We start from the raw sequence: 17,507 nt of genomic DNA, 5'->3' as shown, positions 1-17,507 counted from the left end.
AGATATACGTGCAGCCATTATAGGTAGCCAGGAATAGGTGCCCCAGTATAGGTAGCAGATATAGGTGCCCGAATATAGGTAGTAGGTAAAGGTGCCGCCAGTATAGGTAGCAGGTATGGGGGCCACTGCGGAGAGGGGTGCTGACATTATCCTCCCTCCCTTCACATGGGCCCCCCTCCTGTGGCCCCCTGCCTGGCTGGAGCGCAGCAGTTGGTGTGCAATTAACTCTACCCACTTCCTGGCTCCACACAGTATCCCCTCCAGCAGCAGTCAGCTCTCTGCTCTCCCGATCTCCGTATGACGTGCAGTTACCACGCGTCATACAGGAAGTAGAGGAGAGAGTGGAGGCGGCTGCCGGTGGGGACACCCTGCATGGAGGAACGAGCAGGTGAGTAATTACACATCCGACTACTAATCCAGCCATGCAGGGAGGCAGAGGAGGGGGCCCATGTGGAGGGAGAAATAATGTTGGCCCCCCTCTCCGCTGCTTCCCGGTTGCCAAATTGCCAATTAAGGTACGTGGCTGTTGGCAGTCTGAGCACCTCCCTGAGTCCCTGCCAACACGTACCTAGTATTACGTGCTTGGCAGGGAAAGGATTAAAAGCACAATGAAATCAGCCCCCCAAAATAGTTTACACTATATATCCAAATTCACATTTGTCACAAAGTAAATCCATTATCCATATTTCACCATGTTTAACACAGGACTCAACTAAAGGTGGCCATTAATGATACATTCCCCCGGCCAATCGATTGTTCCCGAATCCTTAGTGATGAACACAAATTTTGCATAATCATAATTTCGCATTGTAATTCACAATTACAATGCAAAATCGGAATGCAAAATTTTTCCTAAAATCGTAATTAAATTTAGTTTGTAAATGTATTTAGGACCCATAATTTTGCAATTTCATGTAATTTTTACTGTAATTTTATTCCGACTTTAACATTAATTGCTAAGCTATGTATATTAAAGGGGATAGGGAGAACAAGGTAACAAAATCATTTTTCAAAAATACCCTGTAGTTTTTGAGAAAATCGATTTAAAAAAATTGAAAAGGACAAATGTTTTTAAACTGTAATTTTTTCTGAGTTTAAAAAACATTTTCCTTTTCATTTTTAAAATCATATTTTTCAAAAAATACAGTCTTTTTGTAAAATTTCTTTTTTACCTTGTTCCCACTCTTCTTGAACATATGTAGCAATGTTCATGATGATAGCATGTATGGAACTTTGTTAGTTTAAGGAATATACCTGTTGTCACCGAGACCCAGGCTGATTCTGCCACTACTGGGTCTCAGCGCTTGTTCCCCGCTGATGACGCCTCCGGTGGCTCACAGGCCGCACTTCCTGATAGGCGGAGGGCGTGTTCCCAGTACCCCCTCCGCAAAGGTAAATAGTGATCAGCTGACTGAGTGGTCAGCTGACAGAGCGGGGTCAGCTGATCATTCAGCTGACACCTAGGCAGGGTCTTGCAGTGTGATTGTTGGTATGGAGTGTGGCCGGCCACGGATTGGATGTTGGTCTGTATTTAAACCTACAGAATTCTCCCAGTCATCGCCCGCGATAAGCATCGCTTTGGCTAGTTGCTGGGTGTGCACTCTGATCGTTATTTGATATTCTGGACTTTGACCTCGGATTGTATTTGACTACTCTGTTGTGTTTATCCTCTGCTTGATTCCTGGATAACCATTTGCTTGCTGCCTGGACCGACCTCTGCGAGTTACTGGACATCCCTTGCTTGCTGCCTGGACCGACCTCTGCTAAGTTACTGGACTTCCCTTGCTTGCCGCCTGTACTGACCTTGGACTGTTACTGGATATTCTCTGTATGCCACTTGCTCTGGACGATAAGTATAAAGTCTACTCTCCTTATCAGTCAGCTAACAGTGTGCATATAGTCTCGCATAACTTGTCATATATCATCTAGGACTTCTGTTATCTGTTCTCATAATCTTGCATGAAGACTCAAAGGAACTGTGTTATACTTGCATCAATTATCACCTGTTGCTATCCTGTATGCAAGTCTGCTGGAACTATTTCAAAACTCTGATCAAATTATTATACATGTTGAATAGTTTTGCATCAAGATTATTATACTTGGATTAATTTACCTGAATTGAGGCTGTGATACTGCTGAACTGTGTTACTAGCCTCATTAGTGGCTCTGGGTGGTATATTTGCCTTCTACATCAGCTTGTATGCCTTGCTCGCCTAAGTCCTAATGAGAGCCAGCTAGTGGTGTGCCAGGTAGGGACAGTGTAGGTGTCAGTTAGTGGTGTGCCAGGCAGGGGTAGCTAGGTGAAGAGCGAGACCTCTAGCCTGGGACATACACGCTGACTCCGAGAATTATACCACTAAGCCTTACAGTTATTAACTACTAAAGTCAGCACAAAATGATGCAAAATTATGAATGGGTTACACAAAATCAATTGAATGCCCAAATCGTAATAACGTATGGCTGTAATTGTGAATATTTCATGTAATTGTCATTAGCAGATTAGGATCACTACTATTCCCGATGGCCACGGAAATGATTGGTTGTGCCTATTAATGGATTCCTCCATACCCACTGAAAAACAGATCGATCCCATTCATCTGATTGAATTAGCGGGAATTCGGCCATTAATGGGCACGACTGATCATTTTCAAACGATTATCGTGGCGATCGTAAATGATCACTCAGCTGTGGGATTGCATCATTAATGGACATCTTTGATAAAAAATCAACTTACAAAAAATCTCCCATAACGGAACCTGTTTGTAAGTAAGGGACTGCCTGTATTAAAAAGTTAGAAAGCAGGGACGGAATAAAACTGGCATGTGCAGTGAAGACATAAGCAAAAGACTTTTTTTGTGCTATTCTTTAACTCAGCAGTGAACAGTTTGTATACTTTTCTTTATGTCAACAGTATTGCTTATTCGTGGGTGAACAGAACTAATGTTTAGTATTTCAGAAGGTGTGGCAATTAGTTCTCTCTGATGTTTCACTTCCCAAAATATGCTAAAACAAAATAGCCAACATTCTCAAGATGCCTCTGGTGAAGCTAGAAAGTTGTCTAGCATAGGCCTAGACGCCTGTAAAATTCCAATAAAAGCTCTCTGTGACACCCACATGTGTACTTATAAAAGAAGTACAAATTATAATACTTAGATTCTCAGTTTAAATAACAAAGCGAACATCTCCCTTTGATTGTTCAGAACAAACCAAAAACTCACCATGTCCTTCAATGCTAGGAGTGCCTGGTCTACAAGTTCTCTCCAGCGAAGCTCTTCCTGCGATGCCCTACCAAAGGAGTTCTCCAGGCAGTTGTCCTTTGTTAGTCACAGAAGAGCTCCAGAGTCTTTATTTTTCAGCTGTGGATCGAGACTTCGGAGGTCTTCTGTGGACAGCTCATCATCTGACTTTTGGACCCTACAGCATAATCCTACTATCAATATGAATAGTTCTGGAAGCCATGGGTGCTGGAACAGCGAAGGCGTGTTCAGTATGAATGCAAAAGAAACAATGATGGTTTTAAATGACCGATTGGCAGCCTACTTGGAAAAGGTGGCGGTACTGGAAAAAGAAAATGAACAACTGGAAAACAACATCAAAGAGTGGTATGAAAAATATGTCCCTCAACAGCTGCCAGACAACAGCAAGTACCACAAGACCATCGATGATCTCCAAAAAGAGGTATTAATGAGTGAATGTACCTGAAGATTTGATGCTTAGGGGCAGATGGTCTCCTAGATGTGTGACTGATTGTATGAATCCACTGTTTGATCCTCCACAGCTATTCTTATACCTCTGCATGATTATTTGAAGACTGGTAAAGGTGAAATGGGATATTGCTAATACCATAAAAAATCAATCAATAGCTTAAAGGGAACCTGAAGTCAGAGGGACATGGAGGCTGACATATTAATTTAATTTTAAACAATAACAGTTGCCTGGCTATCCTGCTGATCATCTGCCTCTAATACTTTTAGCCATAAACCCTGAACAAGCATGCAGCAGAACAGGTGTTTCTGAAAAGATTAACTGCATGCTTGTTTCAGATGTGCGATTCCGCGACACCACTGATGCCAGAATGATTAGCAGGACAGCCAGGCAACTGGTATTGTTTCAAAGGAAATAAATATGACAGCCTCCATATGCCTTTCACTTTAGGAAGGTCTTTTGCAGCAGACAAGGGAATGTGTAGTGTGCTGATGAGATGGTATATACTGTAGCAATGTGAGTTAGAAAAATAAGAATGCATTCATGTGTCTAGACATGATTTAACCTCACTTTTATCGCTGCATTTCCCGACTCTACAATCAACAAGGTTACTCGATAGAGTGCTCTACTCTTGCCATTTGTATGCAGAGCGAATGGAAGGGGTGTGGCCAGGGGCGTAACAATAGACCCTGCAAGGGATGCAGCTGCAGGGGGGGCAGAAGCCACGGGGTCCTGAGAGACTGACAACTAAGGGCAAAAACGTTCTGCTCTCAGCACAATTATTCTAATGACTGCATCCTCTCAGACACTGATAAGGAATCAGGTAAAGTTTTGCAAACAAAAATTTGTAGACAGTTTCAGCAGGGTCTTGTGTACAGCGCTGTTCTTTTGGCGGGAGGGGGCCCATCCAAAGTTTGGCAGGGCGGCCCAGTGATTTCTAGTTATGCCCCTGGGTGTGGCCAAGATACTACCAATGCCACTTATCCATGGGAATGCATCAGTGATTAGGGGTTATTTTCCATCCTACTTGACTGTTTCTGACCAGAGTGACCTGAACCGAAACTGTGTTTCATGGTCTCATTTATGGTAACAGTTTGTAATAATGTAGTCGTCCTCTACCATGGTGAACCTTGAAGTTGGACGTGACTGCTGGCCTTCCCCAGGTGGCTGTTATCTATTGTTGGCTAGTCACTGCGTTGGTACAGAGGCAAGGTGGTAGGAAAATCCCATAATGTCTAACGTGATTAAGTTATATAGTATGGTGCTGTACCAACAGCTTTGACCAATCTGCTTAAGTACTGCTTTAAAAGACACCTGAAGTGAAAGGGATATGGAAGCTGCCATACTTATTTCCTTTAAAAAAATACTAGTTACCTGATGTCCTGCTAATCCTTTATGCATTACTAGAGTCTCAATTACAAGCATGCCGCTGATCTAGTCAGACTTCAGTCAGAAACGTGACGGAAACATTCGCGTCAATCCACCGCTGATCTCCGCCTCTCCCCCGCCCCTCTCATTGAAAGAAGACTGAGAGGGGCGGGCGGAGGCGGCGATCAGCGGGGATTGATGCGAGGAGAGGCAGAGTTGCTGCAGAAAGCTCTGCCTCCTCCAGGAAATGCTCCCCGTTTTTGCCCCGGGGAGGTGAGGGTGATAAAACCCTCGTTCAGCCACGGGATAGCAATGTTTTAGGTCGGGCATAGATCCTTAACGTAAATAAGAGCTAAAAACTGATTTTTAAAGAGGCTTCAGAATCTTTTAGGATAGAATTAGAGCTTACATCAACTTGCAGGCTTTCAAATTATAAAGAATGTTAGAAGTAGAGAAGGGTGTGTTACAGGCAGCAATGGACCAATAGAAGGCAATTTCCAGCAAATATTCTGTTTTTTTCACACCATAGATTAACAGGAAGTCCTGGCACTTTTTTTCGTTATTTACGGTATGTAAAAAAAAACACAAACAAACAACAACAAAACAATACTGGCAGAGGCGTAAATACAAGTCATGGGGCCATCCAGCAAAAACTTTAATGCCCCCCCCCCCCCCCCATGTTTACACCTTTACCCTTGCCTACCCCTGTTGACTCTCATAACCTGGGGCTCCATCTCACAAGGGTCATGAAACTAGTGTGGGCATCATAATCTTCACACCCGTAACAAGTGTAGCCACAAAAACACCTGATCTGAAGAATGGGCCCCTATATTGGAGGTAGTGATGTAGTAGTTGTGGCCACCTTACAGCTCAGGGCCCCCTTCAGTTGCAGGGGCTGCTCCTCAGTAGTTATGCCCCTGAATACCGGTAAGGCCCGGTTCACATTAGTGTTTTTTTCTGGAATGTAACCGGAACGTATACTGTACAAACGGAACGGATGTGAAAGGATCCAATGTTAACCTATGGATCCATTCACATGCATCCATTGGTATGGATATGTTCCGTACGTTCTGGTCCCCGGACCTAAAAATTGCTGCAGACCCTAATTTTCTGGACCGTTCTGCTTAACGGAACGGATCCGGACAAAAATGCTGCAGCAATGGAAAACGGACCGTTTCTTCACATTAGTGAAGAAACTAACCATTCCACGGGGGATGGGGGCATGGGCCGACGCAAATCTAGCGACGGGAGGGTGAGGGTGCAGCAGCCGGGCGGGTAGGTGAGGGAAGGGTTTATACATACCAAATTTTCCGTAGCAGCCGGCGGTAGAGGCTTCCATCTTCTTCCGCGTCATGTGAGTACATGACGCATCATGTGACTAGTCACATGACGTGCTGTGTAGTCACAGCGGAAGAAGAGGAAGCCTCTACCGCTGGCTGCTACGGAAGATTAGGTATGTATTGCCGAGAATCAATCATTGATCAGATCCGTTTTCACTATGTGAACCAAGCCGCGGACAGAGCCATCCGGATCCGGTGAAGCGGAGACCAGATCCGCTCACCAGATCCTTTTCACTCAGAACGCAAATGTGAACCAGGTCTTAGCCTCCCGTTTGACACACTGCATAGGCTCATGGGCACACATGTTGTACACAGTGCTGATAAATTGATGATAAGTTGATAAATGTGCAGCCAGGCCCCCAACATGCTAGTACATGCGCTAGTCAGTGAGATGCAAATCATTCAGCTTTACATGCAAACTGTATGCAGCAGCCTGGAAGGAAGGCAATCAAATGCACTCCCTGCTGACCCTGATTGGACCAATTTCAAGCTGCATATAATTTGCATTACATTTTACGACGTGTGTGATGCCTATGGAATCCGTCCTGTGTCCCTACAAAACCTTTTTCCTGCTGCTGTGCAGAGTTCAGAGACAATAAACATGCAAACATACTTAAAGGGGAACTTCAGCCTAAACAAACATACTGTCATTAAGTTACATTAGTTATGTTAAATAAATAGATCGGTAATATCATCTCTTACCCACCCTGTTTTAAAAGAACAGGCAAAGGTTTGTGATTTCATGGGGGCAGCCATCTTTTTGGTTGAAAGGAGGTGACAGGGAGCATAAGACACAGTTCCAAATGTCCTGATCACCCCTCCCAGCTGCGCGCACTAGGGAACGAGAACAACAACATCAGAAATCCCATCATGCTTTGCACAGTATCAGGGGAAAATGCCGGGCAGATTTCTTTGATGGGGTGGAGCTTAGCTTCTGTGCAGTGAAAAATGAGACTTGGGTAAGAAAAAAAAAGTTCTAATCCTGTGAAACTGTTAAAGAAACACCAAGCCATTTCAGTGCTGCTGAGTCGATTTTTAGTCTGTAGGTTTACTTTAAACACAGCAGAGCCCACGAACAGCCTAAGATGTTGACCTTCACCACTGTGCCATACTGCAGGTTGGTTGAGACTGTTGGTTAGTTGAGTTCGGGATAACAAAGACACTATTCCCATTTGCCTGGAACTCCAGTTGACCACTCTGGCTGCAGTAGTCTCTGAATCCTTTACCCACAAGCATGCAGCTAATTAAAGCATCTGATCTGCATGCTTGTTCAGGGTTCATGGTCAAAGGTTATTAGAGGCTGTATTGTTTAAAAGGAAATAAATATGTCAGCATTCATGTTCCTTTCACTTCAAGTTTTCTTTAACCACATCCTCTTGCAACAGTCAGCTCCTGGGTTTCACTGCTGTCTCTGGCCCAGTAGGCTGCAATGATATTTATAATTTTGGCCAAAATACATACCATTGGGCCACTTTTATTGTCAAGACCCTGTAACATGTTTTTTTTGTGTGCAGGGCAATGCACCTTTCTATCTAGGGCAGTTTCTGAGCACAGGCTGTCTAGACAAAGGCCTGACACATGCTCTGCTACACAGGGTGCAGTTCTGTGACCTCTATATTAAGGCAGGCAGTCGGTAATGCACACAGTAGTCAGTAGTAGCACAGTATATTCTAGCTTTTGCAGTGCACCTTTGATGCCTCGCACCTTTCTAGTGGCAGATATTACCCTTCACAGGTCACAAATGGCCCTGTTTCTATTACTAATCTTGTGTTGTCCTGGGGTTGTGCGCAGGGACCAAGCGCCAAGGCATGCATGGAAAATAAAGTAGATTTATTATAGAGGCAAAATTCAAATTCAATTTAGACCTGCTGCATCTCACCGCAACACCAAAAAAGTGACAATCATATGACCCTGCAGCAGAGTGCGCTGACAAGGGTCATATGCATAGCGCCCCTCCTCCCCTGTTCAGTGACGTACTTCTTGCTGGTCAGGAAGTACATCACTGGGATCAGTCAGCGCATGCGCACCATGGCACACCGTGCTCCGGCGTTTACACTTACTTTGTTACTTCTATCACCCCAAGCATTATGCGGTACAATATTCAAATGAATAAATATCTATCTGGACGAGAACGTTTTTCCAGATAGGCTTAAGTGGTTAATTCCTTTATCAAAATCAATTCAATGTTTCTGAACATGCCTCATCAAATTGGAAGAGGAGAGGGGGGCTGGCGCAGTGACTCACTTCCTGAACAATTGGATTGATTGTTTCACACGTGTTTGTGCTTCACTTTACAATTAATGTCTTGATAGTTTTGGGTTTTTTTTGCAACTTTTGCAACATTATAGACTGACTATTGGATTTACACAGCTTAGTTTTGGGGCCATGTAAGTGTGGCTCCTCAGGTGGCCAAACAGCCTGCCGTAGTGTGGTTGTACATTCAGTGATAGCCACATTCTCAGGCCCAGAACAAAAATCACTCTATTACTTCACTATACAACAGCCTGTGATAGAGGAAAAATGCTGAACCTCTTCTTCCAGGGGTCTTCCTCAAGAAGGGACTGTGGTAGCTTCCCTTGGGAGAATATGCCATGAGTTCAAGATAGGGGAATTTAGTTGTTGTCTGTGTTGAGGGCATGAGGAGGAGTTATGGAGTTTTCCTATTTCCTGTCTGCTTCTTGGGGGCTTCTGGCAGATCTTAGTCAACTGGCTTGGACTATTTGTAGATCATCCTTCAGCATGGAAATTTTGATCTGAACCTGATCCTCTCACTTTTTCTCCTCTCTTGTCTGATGTGCACTCTGACTCATCTGTCCTCCTTTCTAACGTAGTGTTTCCTACTACCAACACATTTGGAGGCCATGCCTTGATTCCAAAAGTTCCTACCTTGGGAAATCCCATTTGGAACATTACTATTACATAGCAAATTGGAAATGATCTGTAATGAGATCACTTACAAACTTAAAATGCACCTGGAGAAGTGTTGGGATTGTTGACGTTGCACAAACTAGCCATTTACAGTCATAGTTACATAGTTACATAGTTATTTTGGTTTAAAAAAGACATACGTCCATCGAGTGCAACCAGTATAAAGTACAACACCAGCCTGCTCCCTCACATATCCTTGTTGATCCAGAGGAAGGTGAAAATCCCTTACAAGGCATGGTCCAATTAGCCCCAAAAGGGAAAAATTCCTTCCCGACTCCAGATGGCAATCAGAACCAGAAATAATACTGAACCTCTGTCAATTGATACATATTGTATGGTAGAGATTACTCTTCTAATAATTCTTATTAGCATTGTTGTTCTTCATACTACAATATTAACAAAGATGATTTCACAGGTACACTTAAATAAGTTCTTGGTTGTCACACCGTCCCCAAAAATTAACAAAAAATCTATTTTCTCCACTCACCCATTGCCTTTTATGTAAGATGGTAAACAATATTTCATTTAACGATATTGGAAAAACACCAACTATTTACCATAATTTAAGCAATGCCTTATGTGATACATTTTACATCAACAAAAATTGCAATAGGATTAGCTTTTGGGGTTCTCTCGTCTCTTATTTTGTCAGAATCAGTACAGGTACAATCTAATAAAATATATGTTTTTCGATTTATTTAGCGGACTTGGCTAAGGATGGTCAATGAGATGCAAACATTTTCGAGTTGATGCAGGATTATGCATTTTTTTATGCAAATTTATGCAACTTGAAAAAGGACCAATCCAAATTTGCCTCAGCAGGATTGATTTGATTGATTGGTTCATTTTCATGCTGCATACATTTGCACACACAACTTGCATAATGCTGCATTAACTCAAACGTATTCGAATCTCATTGACTAACCCTAGACACAGAATTAAATGTGCTTACAAAAATTACAGATAACAGTTTAGACCTATAATGTATACTTAGCCAGTGGACAAAAATACGCAACAAATTGGAACAAGAACAATAGTGAGAACATATATTGTGAAGTTTAAATACAATTGGAATAGTATTATCATTATAACTAGTATAATTTTCGGAAAAGACAATAAGGGATGTTTTGCCATTAAAAGTAGCAAGGGCGAAATGCATACAAAAAAAACAAAACACACCAGGCCGATGCTGATACCAGGAGTGAAACAAGCAGTTTGCCTGTACTGCCACTGCCATCGTACTGCCACTGCTTACATATTGGAAGGAACTGATTCACAAGCTGAGTAGCTTCCGTTTTGAAGTATTAAGATTGCCTCTTCTAATTGAATCAGGTTCTAGATTTTGCAAAATTCATTGAATTTGAGAATTTTTAAAAAGGTGGAGAGGCGCTTAGGTGGTATGGGAGTACAGATGGGGATAGTGTGGTTCTTTTCACCCGCTGCTGTTCACTGGCCAGGGGTTCCCAATCCCAACCACCTCTGGTTGTGTTATAAATGGAGTCTATATAGGTATGAACAGCGCTGAGAGTAGTAGTTGGATAATATAAGCTTTAATAGATTGTTATGGTCTGTATATATTCAGGATAGATTTCAAAGCACAAGGTCAAATGTTAAAAATACAGAATTTAAAATCTGTAAAAAGTCTCACAGCATTTAGCTAGAGTGCATATATTGCATACACGTACCCTGTATGTGTTTAGGATTAATATTCAATCAAAAAAATCCCTATTCAAAGGTACAAAAAATATATAAAATCGCATAGCATGTAATTCAAATCCATATATTGCATACAGTTGTGTTATAAATGGAGTGTATATAGGTATGAACAACTCTGAGAGTAGTAGTTGGATAATATAAGCTTTAATAGATTGTTATGGCTTGTGTATATTCAGGATAGATTTCAAGGCACAAGGTCAAATGCTAAAAATACAGAATTTAAAATCTATAAAAAGTTGCACCGCATATAGCTAGAGTGCGTATAATGCATACACATTCCCTGCGTATGTTTAGGATTAATATTCAATCAAAAAAAGATCACTATTCAAAAGTTCAAAATATTTAAAATCGCATAGTACGTAATTCAAATGCATATATTGCATACAGCTAACTGGGTTATTATAAAAGTTGTAAAAGTTCACACCGCATTGGGAGTATTCACCATAAATTCTGTGACAAAGAATGCAATATTCAGTCTACATTCAACAATCAACCCCCATTCACTCCTGAGCCACCCGATGCTGTTTATGCACAAAAATGTGCTAAGAAAAAAAAAATAAAAAATTGGTCAGATAATTCTAGGACCAAAATGTCCGAAAGCAGGGGGGTGAATGATAAATTATGGATATTCTAGCAGTAGAGACTGAGCTTAGAGTACTTCTCGTGGTTGCGCTTCAATTGCGCTTGCGGAATTCCGCCGGATGTAGATAATGGTGGATCACAAACTTGATGAACGGATCTTTTCCCCGATCAGCGGGGGTACTCACGCTCCTGCAGCTATCCAGGTGTACAGCGGTTGGTGTCGTCCTGTGCGGGGCTCCGAATGTCCTTGTCCGCAATCCAGGTGCGTATCTTCCGCTGGTTGCAGCGCTCCAGTTCCAGTGTAAGTGCTCCCTGACAGCGTGAGAGCTGTGCAGTGTGACAAGAGTCCTTCTGGATCTGCCTAGACGCCGGTGGTATGCTTCCGGGTATGGATGGTGACGTCACCCTTCTAGCGTGTTCGCAAGCGTTGGGTCTTCTGGTCTGCAGTACCTGATGGCCCTGCTGACACGCTATATCCCTCCAGCTGACGCGTTTCTGTGGTCCCGGCCGCCTTTATCAAAGCTTAATGGAAGTATACCAGTGTCTCAGCAAATCCTGGATATATTGTCTTTTCTGGTCACATGTCTGGTCACATGTCTTTCCCATAATGCACTCCAGTCTTAAAGAGACAGTAGTCCTTTCTCTTCCTCAATCCCTTTGTATTAGTTACATAGTTCTTTGTTTATGGAGGTAACTTAAACACCACTCAAAACGTGGTTTTGACACCATGCATAGGGGCATGAGGCCAGGTTATCACACATATTGTAAGTTCAATTCCCCCCCGCTTGTACTTTGTCCCATCTTCGGTTTATATATTACACATGCTGATTTATGCATGTGTCCCTACCAGCTCCAAGTGTTAGTGAGGAGGGTAGGAAGGAGGGGGAGGTGGGTGGGAGCGGGGGAAAGGAGTGTGGAGCAGTGGGGGAAAGGGGGGGAGAGAGATTGGGGAGTGGTATGGGAATGGATTGATCGGGGGGGTGGGGTACCAGGTGTGGGTGGCACCACAGAAGAGGAGGCGTGTATATAGAATGGAGGGCCCCGGGGTAGGGAGAGTGCCAGATGTAGGTGGCGCCCCCGATGGAGGGAAATCCTGGTGTTATACCTAGGCATCGGATGGATCAGTGCATCGGTGGCTCCACCCCACTCATACTCACAGGAACCCAAACAACTCAAACTCCATGTTCAGTCCCTTTGGTGCCATGGAGTCTAGTTCAAAAATCCAGTATCCTTCCCTACAGGACATTTTTGAGATGTAATCGCCCCCCCCCCCCTACTGTCCTTGGTCACAATTTCTAACCCCATAAATTTTGTATCCAGGACACTGCACTTGTGATGCCTTTTGTAGTGCTTAGAGAGTGGGTGGCCGTTCCAACCCTTTTCAATATTACGGAGATGTTCATTAACCCTCTCTCTGAGGCACCTCTTCGTCCTCCCTACATATATCTTATCACAGGGGCAAATGATGCTGTAGATTACCCCTTTTGTGTCACATGGTATAAGGTCTCTAATTTTATACTCCGTTTTGCCTGAGTTGATTGTGGTGATCTTACTGTATCCTCTTGTCCTTCGGCAGCATTTGCATCTCCCACAGCGTACAAACCCACCGTTCTTTGTTTTTCTATTCTCTTCTCTTTTGCCATTGGCTGCTGTGGCAATCTTGAGTCCAATTGTGCCTGGTTTCCTGTAAATGAAAGATGGTTTCTCTGGGATAATCTCATTCAGTAGCCTGTCGCCCCTCAGGATATCCCAGTGTTTCTCAATGATTTTCCGGGTTCGTTTACTTTGTATGTTGTATTTTAAACTAATTTTCAAATTGTGCTCCTCAGTGTCCCCCCTTATTCTCTTCTTGAGTAGGTCACTCCTTCCTACTCTGTCTACAGTCTCTCTTGCTCGTCTCAGGATGTCTTCCTCATATCCTTTGTCCTTGAATCTCTGGATCATATCTCCTGCCTCTTTAGTGTACTGAAGATCTTCAGTGCAGTTCCTCTTAATTCTCATTAATTGACCCTTCGGTATGTTACTTAACCAAGGAGGAAAGTGGCAGCTCTGTGCTAATATGTATCCATTAACGTCTGTGGGTTTTGTGTAAGTCTTAGTCTTCAGCTGATTATTCTCCACAAAGATCTCTAAGTCTAAGAAATGGATGGAGGTCTCACTCACCTCTGCTGTGAATTTTAGTCCCAGCTGATTGTGTCCAATTTCACTCAGAAACATATCTAATGAAGTGCGGTCACCTCTCCATATAAATATGATGTCATCTATAAACCTCCTCCAAAGGACCAGGTTTGCGCCCGGGCCTTCCGGTCCATATATACATTTAGACTCCCAGTTGGCCATAAATAGATTTGCGTACCCCGGCGCAAACCTGGTCCCCATAGCTGTTCCGCTGATTTGTAGGTAGTGGTCACCATCATAGTCAAATGAGTTGTGAGTGAGGACAAACCAAATGGCATCTAGTAGGAATTTCTTCTGTTCCTCTACTAGAGATGTATCTTGCCCCAGGAAATTTTCCACTGCTCTTAGTCCTTCCTCATGTTCTATGATAGTGTACAGTGAGGTGACATCTAGTGTTCCCATCAACCAATTATTTTCCCACTCGAGGTCTTCCAGGATATTAAGAACGTGCCTCGTGTCTTCTAAAAAGGCTGGAGTGCTTTTCACATACTTCTGCAGGAAATTGTCAATGTATCTTGAGAGGTTGGAGGTGTTTGAGCCAATCCCTGAGATGATCGGGCGCCCAGGTGGATTTGAGAGCCCTTTATGTATCTTGGGCAAATGATAAAAGATTGCTGTTCTGGGGTGTGGTATATTGATGAATTCGAGTTCCTTCCTATTCAGGATCCCCTTGTCATAAGCTTCTTTGGTGAGGGTCCTCAGTTCCTTCATATATTCATTCTTTGGGTCCCTTCTCAATCTTATATAGGTTCTCTCGTCATCTAGGAGTCTCTTAGCCTCCCTCATGTAGTCCTCTTGGTCCTGTATCACTATGCCCCCCCCCCCCCCTTTGTCTGCAGGGCGTATCGCTACATTTTTGTTCCTCTGGAGATCTTTGAGGGCCTGTGTTTCCAATGCACTGAGGTTATTTAGGCTTTTATCATTCCGTAGTCTCAATCTTTTCAGATCTCTACCCACTAGGTTCTCAAATGTCCTCATTTCTTTACTCATCTCTTCAATGGGGTAAAATTTGGACCTGTTCTTCAGGGTAGTGTGTTGGAAGGCGTCACTTTCTGTGTTCTTTCTTGTTTCTGATTTGTTCTTCATGAAGTATTTCTTCAGGCATAGTTTCCTCACATACTTCTTTATGTCAATATAGGTTTCGAATTTATTAGTTCCCTGTGTTGGTGTGAACTTCAATCCTTTGGAGAGTAGGCCCTTTTCTGCCTCTGTGAGCTCCTGTTTGCTTAAATTGAAGATGCCCATTTCACGTTCAGTTTTCCCCATTGGTGATGCTATCTTCTGGGCCCTTTTTCCTTTCCGCCTCCCCCCCCTGCATCCCCTCCTACTCTTCCATCCCCTAAAAAATACCTATCGAGTGTGTTTGGGTCTGAGTTCATGTGGGTCTTCCTCCCTGGTTTTGAATGCGCACCTTTGGGGTATTGTGTCTTCGGCTCCTGTGAGTATGAGTGGGGTGGAGCCACCGATGCACTGATCCATCCGATGCCTAGGTATAACACCAGGATTTCCCTCCATCGAGGGCGCCACCTACATCTGGCACTCTCCCTACCCTGGGGCCCTCCATTCTATATACACGCCTCCTCTTCTGTGGTGCCACCCACACCTGGTACCCCACCCCCCCGATCAATCCATTCCCATACCACTCCCCAATCTCTCTCCCCCCCTTTCCCCCACTGCTCCACACTCCTTTCCCCCGCTCCCACCCACCTCCCCCTCCTTCCTACCCTCCTCACTAACACTTGGAGCTGGTAGGGACACATGCATAAATCAGCATGTGTAATATATAAACCGAAGATGGGACAAAGTACAAGCGGGGGGGAATTGAACTTACAATATGTGTGATAACCTGGCCTCATGCCCCTATGCATGGTGTCAAAACCACGTTTTGAGTGGTGTTTAAGTTACCTCCATCAACAAAGAACTATGTAACTAATACAAAGGGATTGAGGAAGAGAAAGGACTACTGTCTCTTTAAGACTGGAGTGCATTATGGGAAAGACATGTGACCAGACATGTGACCAGAAAAGACAATATATCCAGGATTTGCTGAGACACTGGTATACTTCCATTAAGCTTTGATAAAGGCGGCCGGGACCGCAGAAACGCGTCAGCTGGAGGGATATAGCGTGTCAGCAGGGCCATCAGGTACTGCAGACCAGAAGACCCAACGCTTGCGAACACGCTAGAAGGGTGACGTCACCATCCATACCCGGAAGCATACCACCGGCGTCTAGGCAGATCCAGAAGGACTCTTGTCACACTGCACAGCTCTCACGCTGTCAGGGAGCACTTACACTGGAACTGGAGCGCTGCAACCAGCGGAAGATACGCACCTGGATTGCGGACAAGGACATTCGGAGCCCCGCACAGGACGACACCAACCGCTGTACACCTGGATAGCTGCAGGAGCGTGAGTACCCCCGCTGATCGGGGAAAAGATCCGTTCATCAAGTTTGTGATCCACCATTATCTACATCCGGCGGAATTCCGCAAGCGCAATTGAAGCGCAACCACGAGAAGTACTCTAAGCTCAGTCTCTACTGCTAGAATATCCATCATTTATCATTCACCCCCCTGCTTTCGGACATTTTGGTCCTAGAATTATCTGACCAATTTTTTTTTTTTTTTTTTTTCTTAGCACATTTTTGTGCATAAACAGCATCGGGTGGCTCAGGAGTGAATGGGGGTTGATTGTTGAATGTAGACTGAATATTGCATTCTTTGTCACAGAATTTATGGTGAATACTCCCAATGCGGTGTGAACTTTTACAACTTTTATAACAACCCAGTTAGCTGTATGCAATATATGCATTTGAATTACGTACTATGCGATTTTAAATATTTTGAACTTTTGAATAGTGATCTTTTTTTGATTGAATATTAATCCTAAACATACGCAGGGAATTTGAGAATTACCAAGTGTCTATATGTACCTTAGTTTTAATTATTATTATTTGTTTAAAGTCATTCTTCAGAAGAGTACTTCAAAGACTTAAAGAGAACCAGAGATGAAGCACCCTCATGTATTTTATTACATTTATCAGTGGGAACATGACAGTAAACACCTACCCTGCTTTTAGTTTCATTGTTATCTGCTTAATTAGTCTATTAGCAACTGTGATAAGAATCCACCGACAATTCAGTCGAGGTTTGACCTGGAATCATTATAGCTGAGTCACTCTTCTGTGAAGTCCTTTCAAGCCCAAGCCCACCCCCTCCTGGCTTAGATCTTCTGCTTTGCATACTGAGAGCTGTGATGACATGGGAGGGGGCTGCTCCTGAGAGAGAAGCTCTGTGGCTGTAATATGATCCCTGTGTGCTCTGTGTGCACTAGATTCTCATAGGAATGAAAATGCAGTTATTATCAGTGACACTTCCTACAGGCAGATCATACCAATATGAAAGCACATAGATGAAAGGCTGCATTTAGCCTAGATAGCAGCCTAGTCTCATATAGCCTAGACAGCACATCCAGAACACCTCATAACCTGGAAGCAGAAGTGATATGAGCCGGCGGCCATATTTGATTTTTCCTGGAGCAATAATGGATAAAAAACACTAAAAAAGGCACACCAGAGCGGCAAAAGTATCAGGTAGAGCATTTATTCTTTACAAGCTATCAACTGATATGTTTATTTTGTGTGAAACGTTCATCTCTGGTTCCCTTTAAAGAGGAACTGTAACCAAGTA

This window comes from Hyperolius riggenbachi, chromosome 12 (assembly GCF_040937935.1).
Source record: "Hyperolius riggenbachi isolate aHypRig1 chromosome 12, aHypRig1.pri, whole genome shotgun sequence".
Classification (NCBI taxonomy): Eukaryota; Metazoa; Chordata; class Amphibia; order Anura; family Hyperoliidae; genus Hyperolius; species Hyperolius riggenbachi.
Note: the sequence above shows the minus strand (reverse complement) of the source record.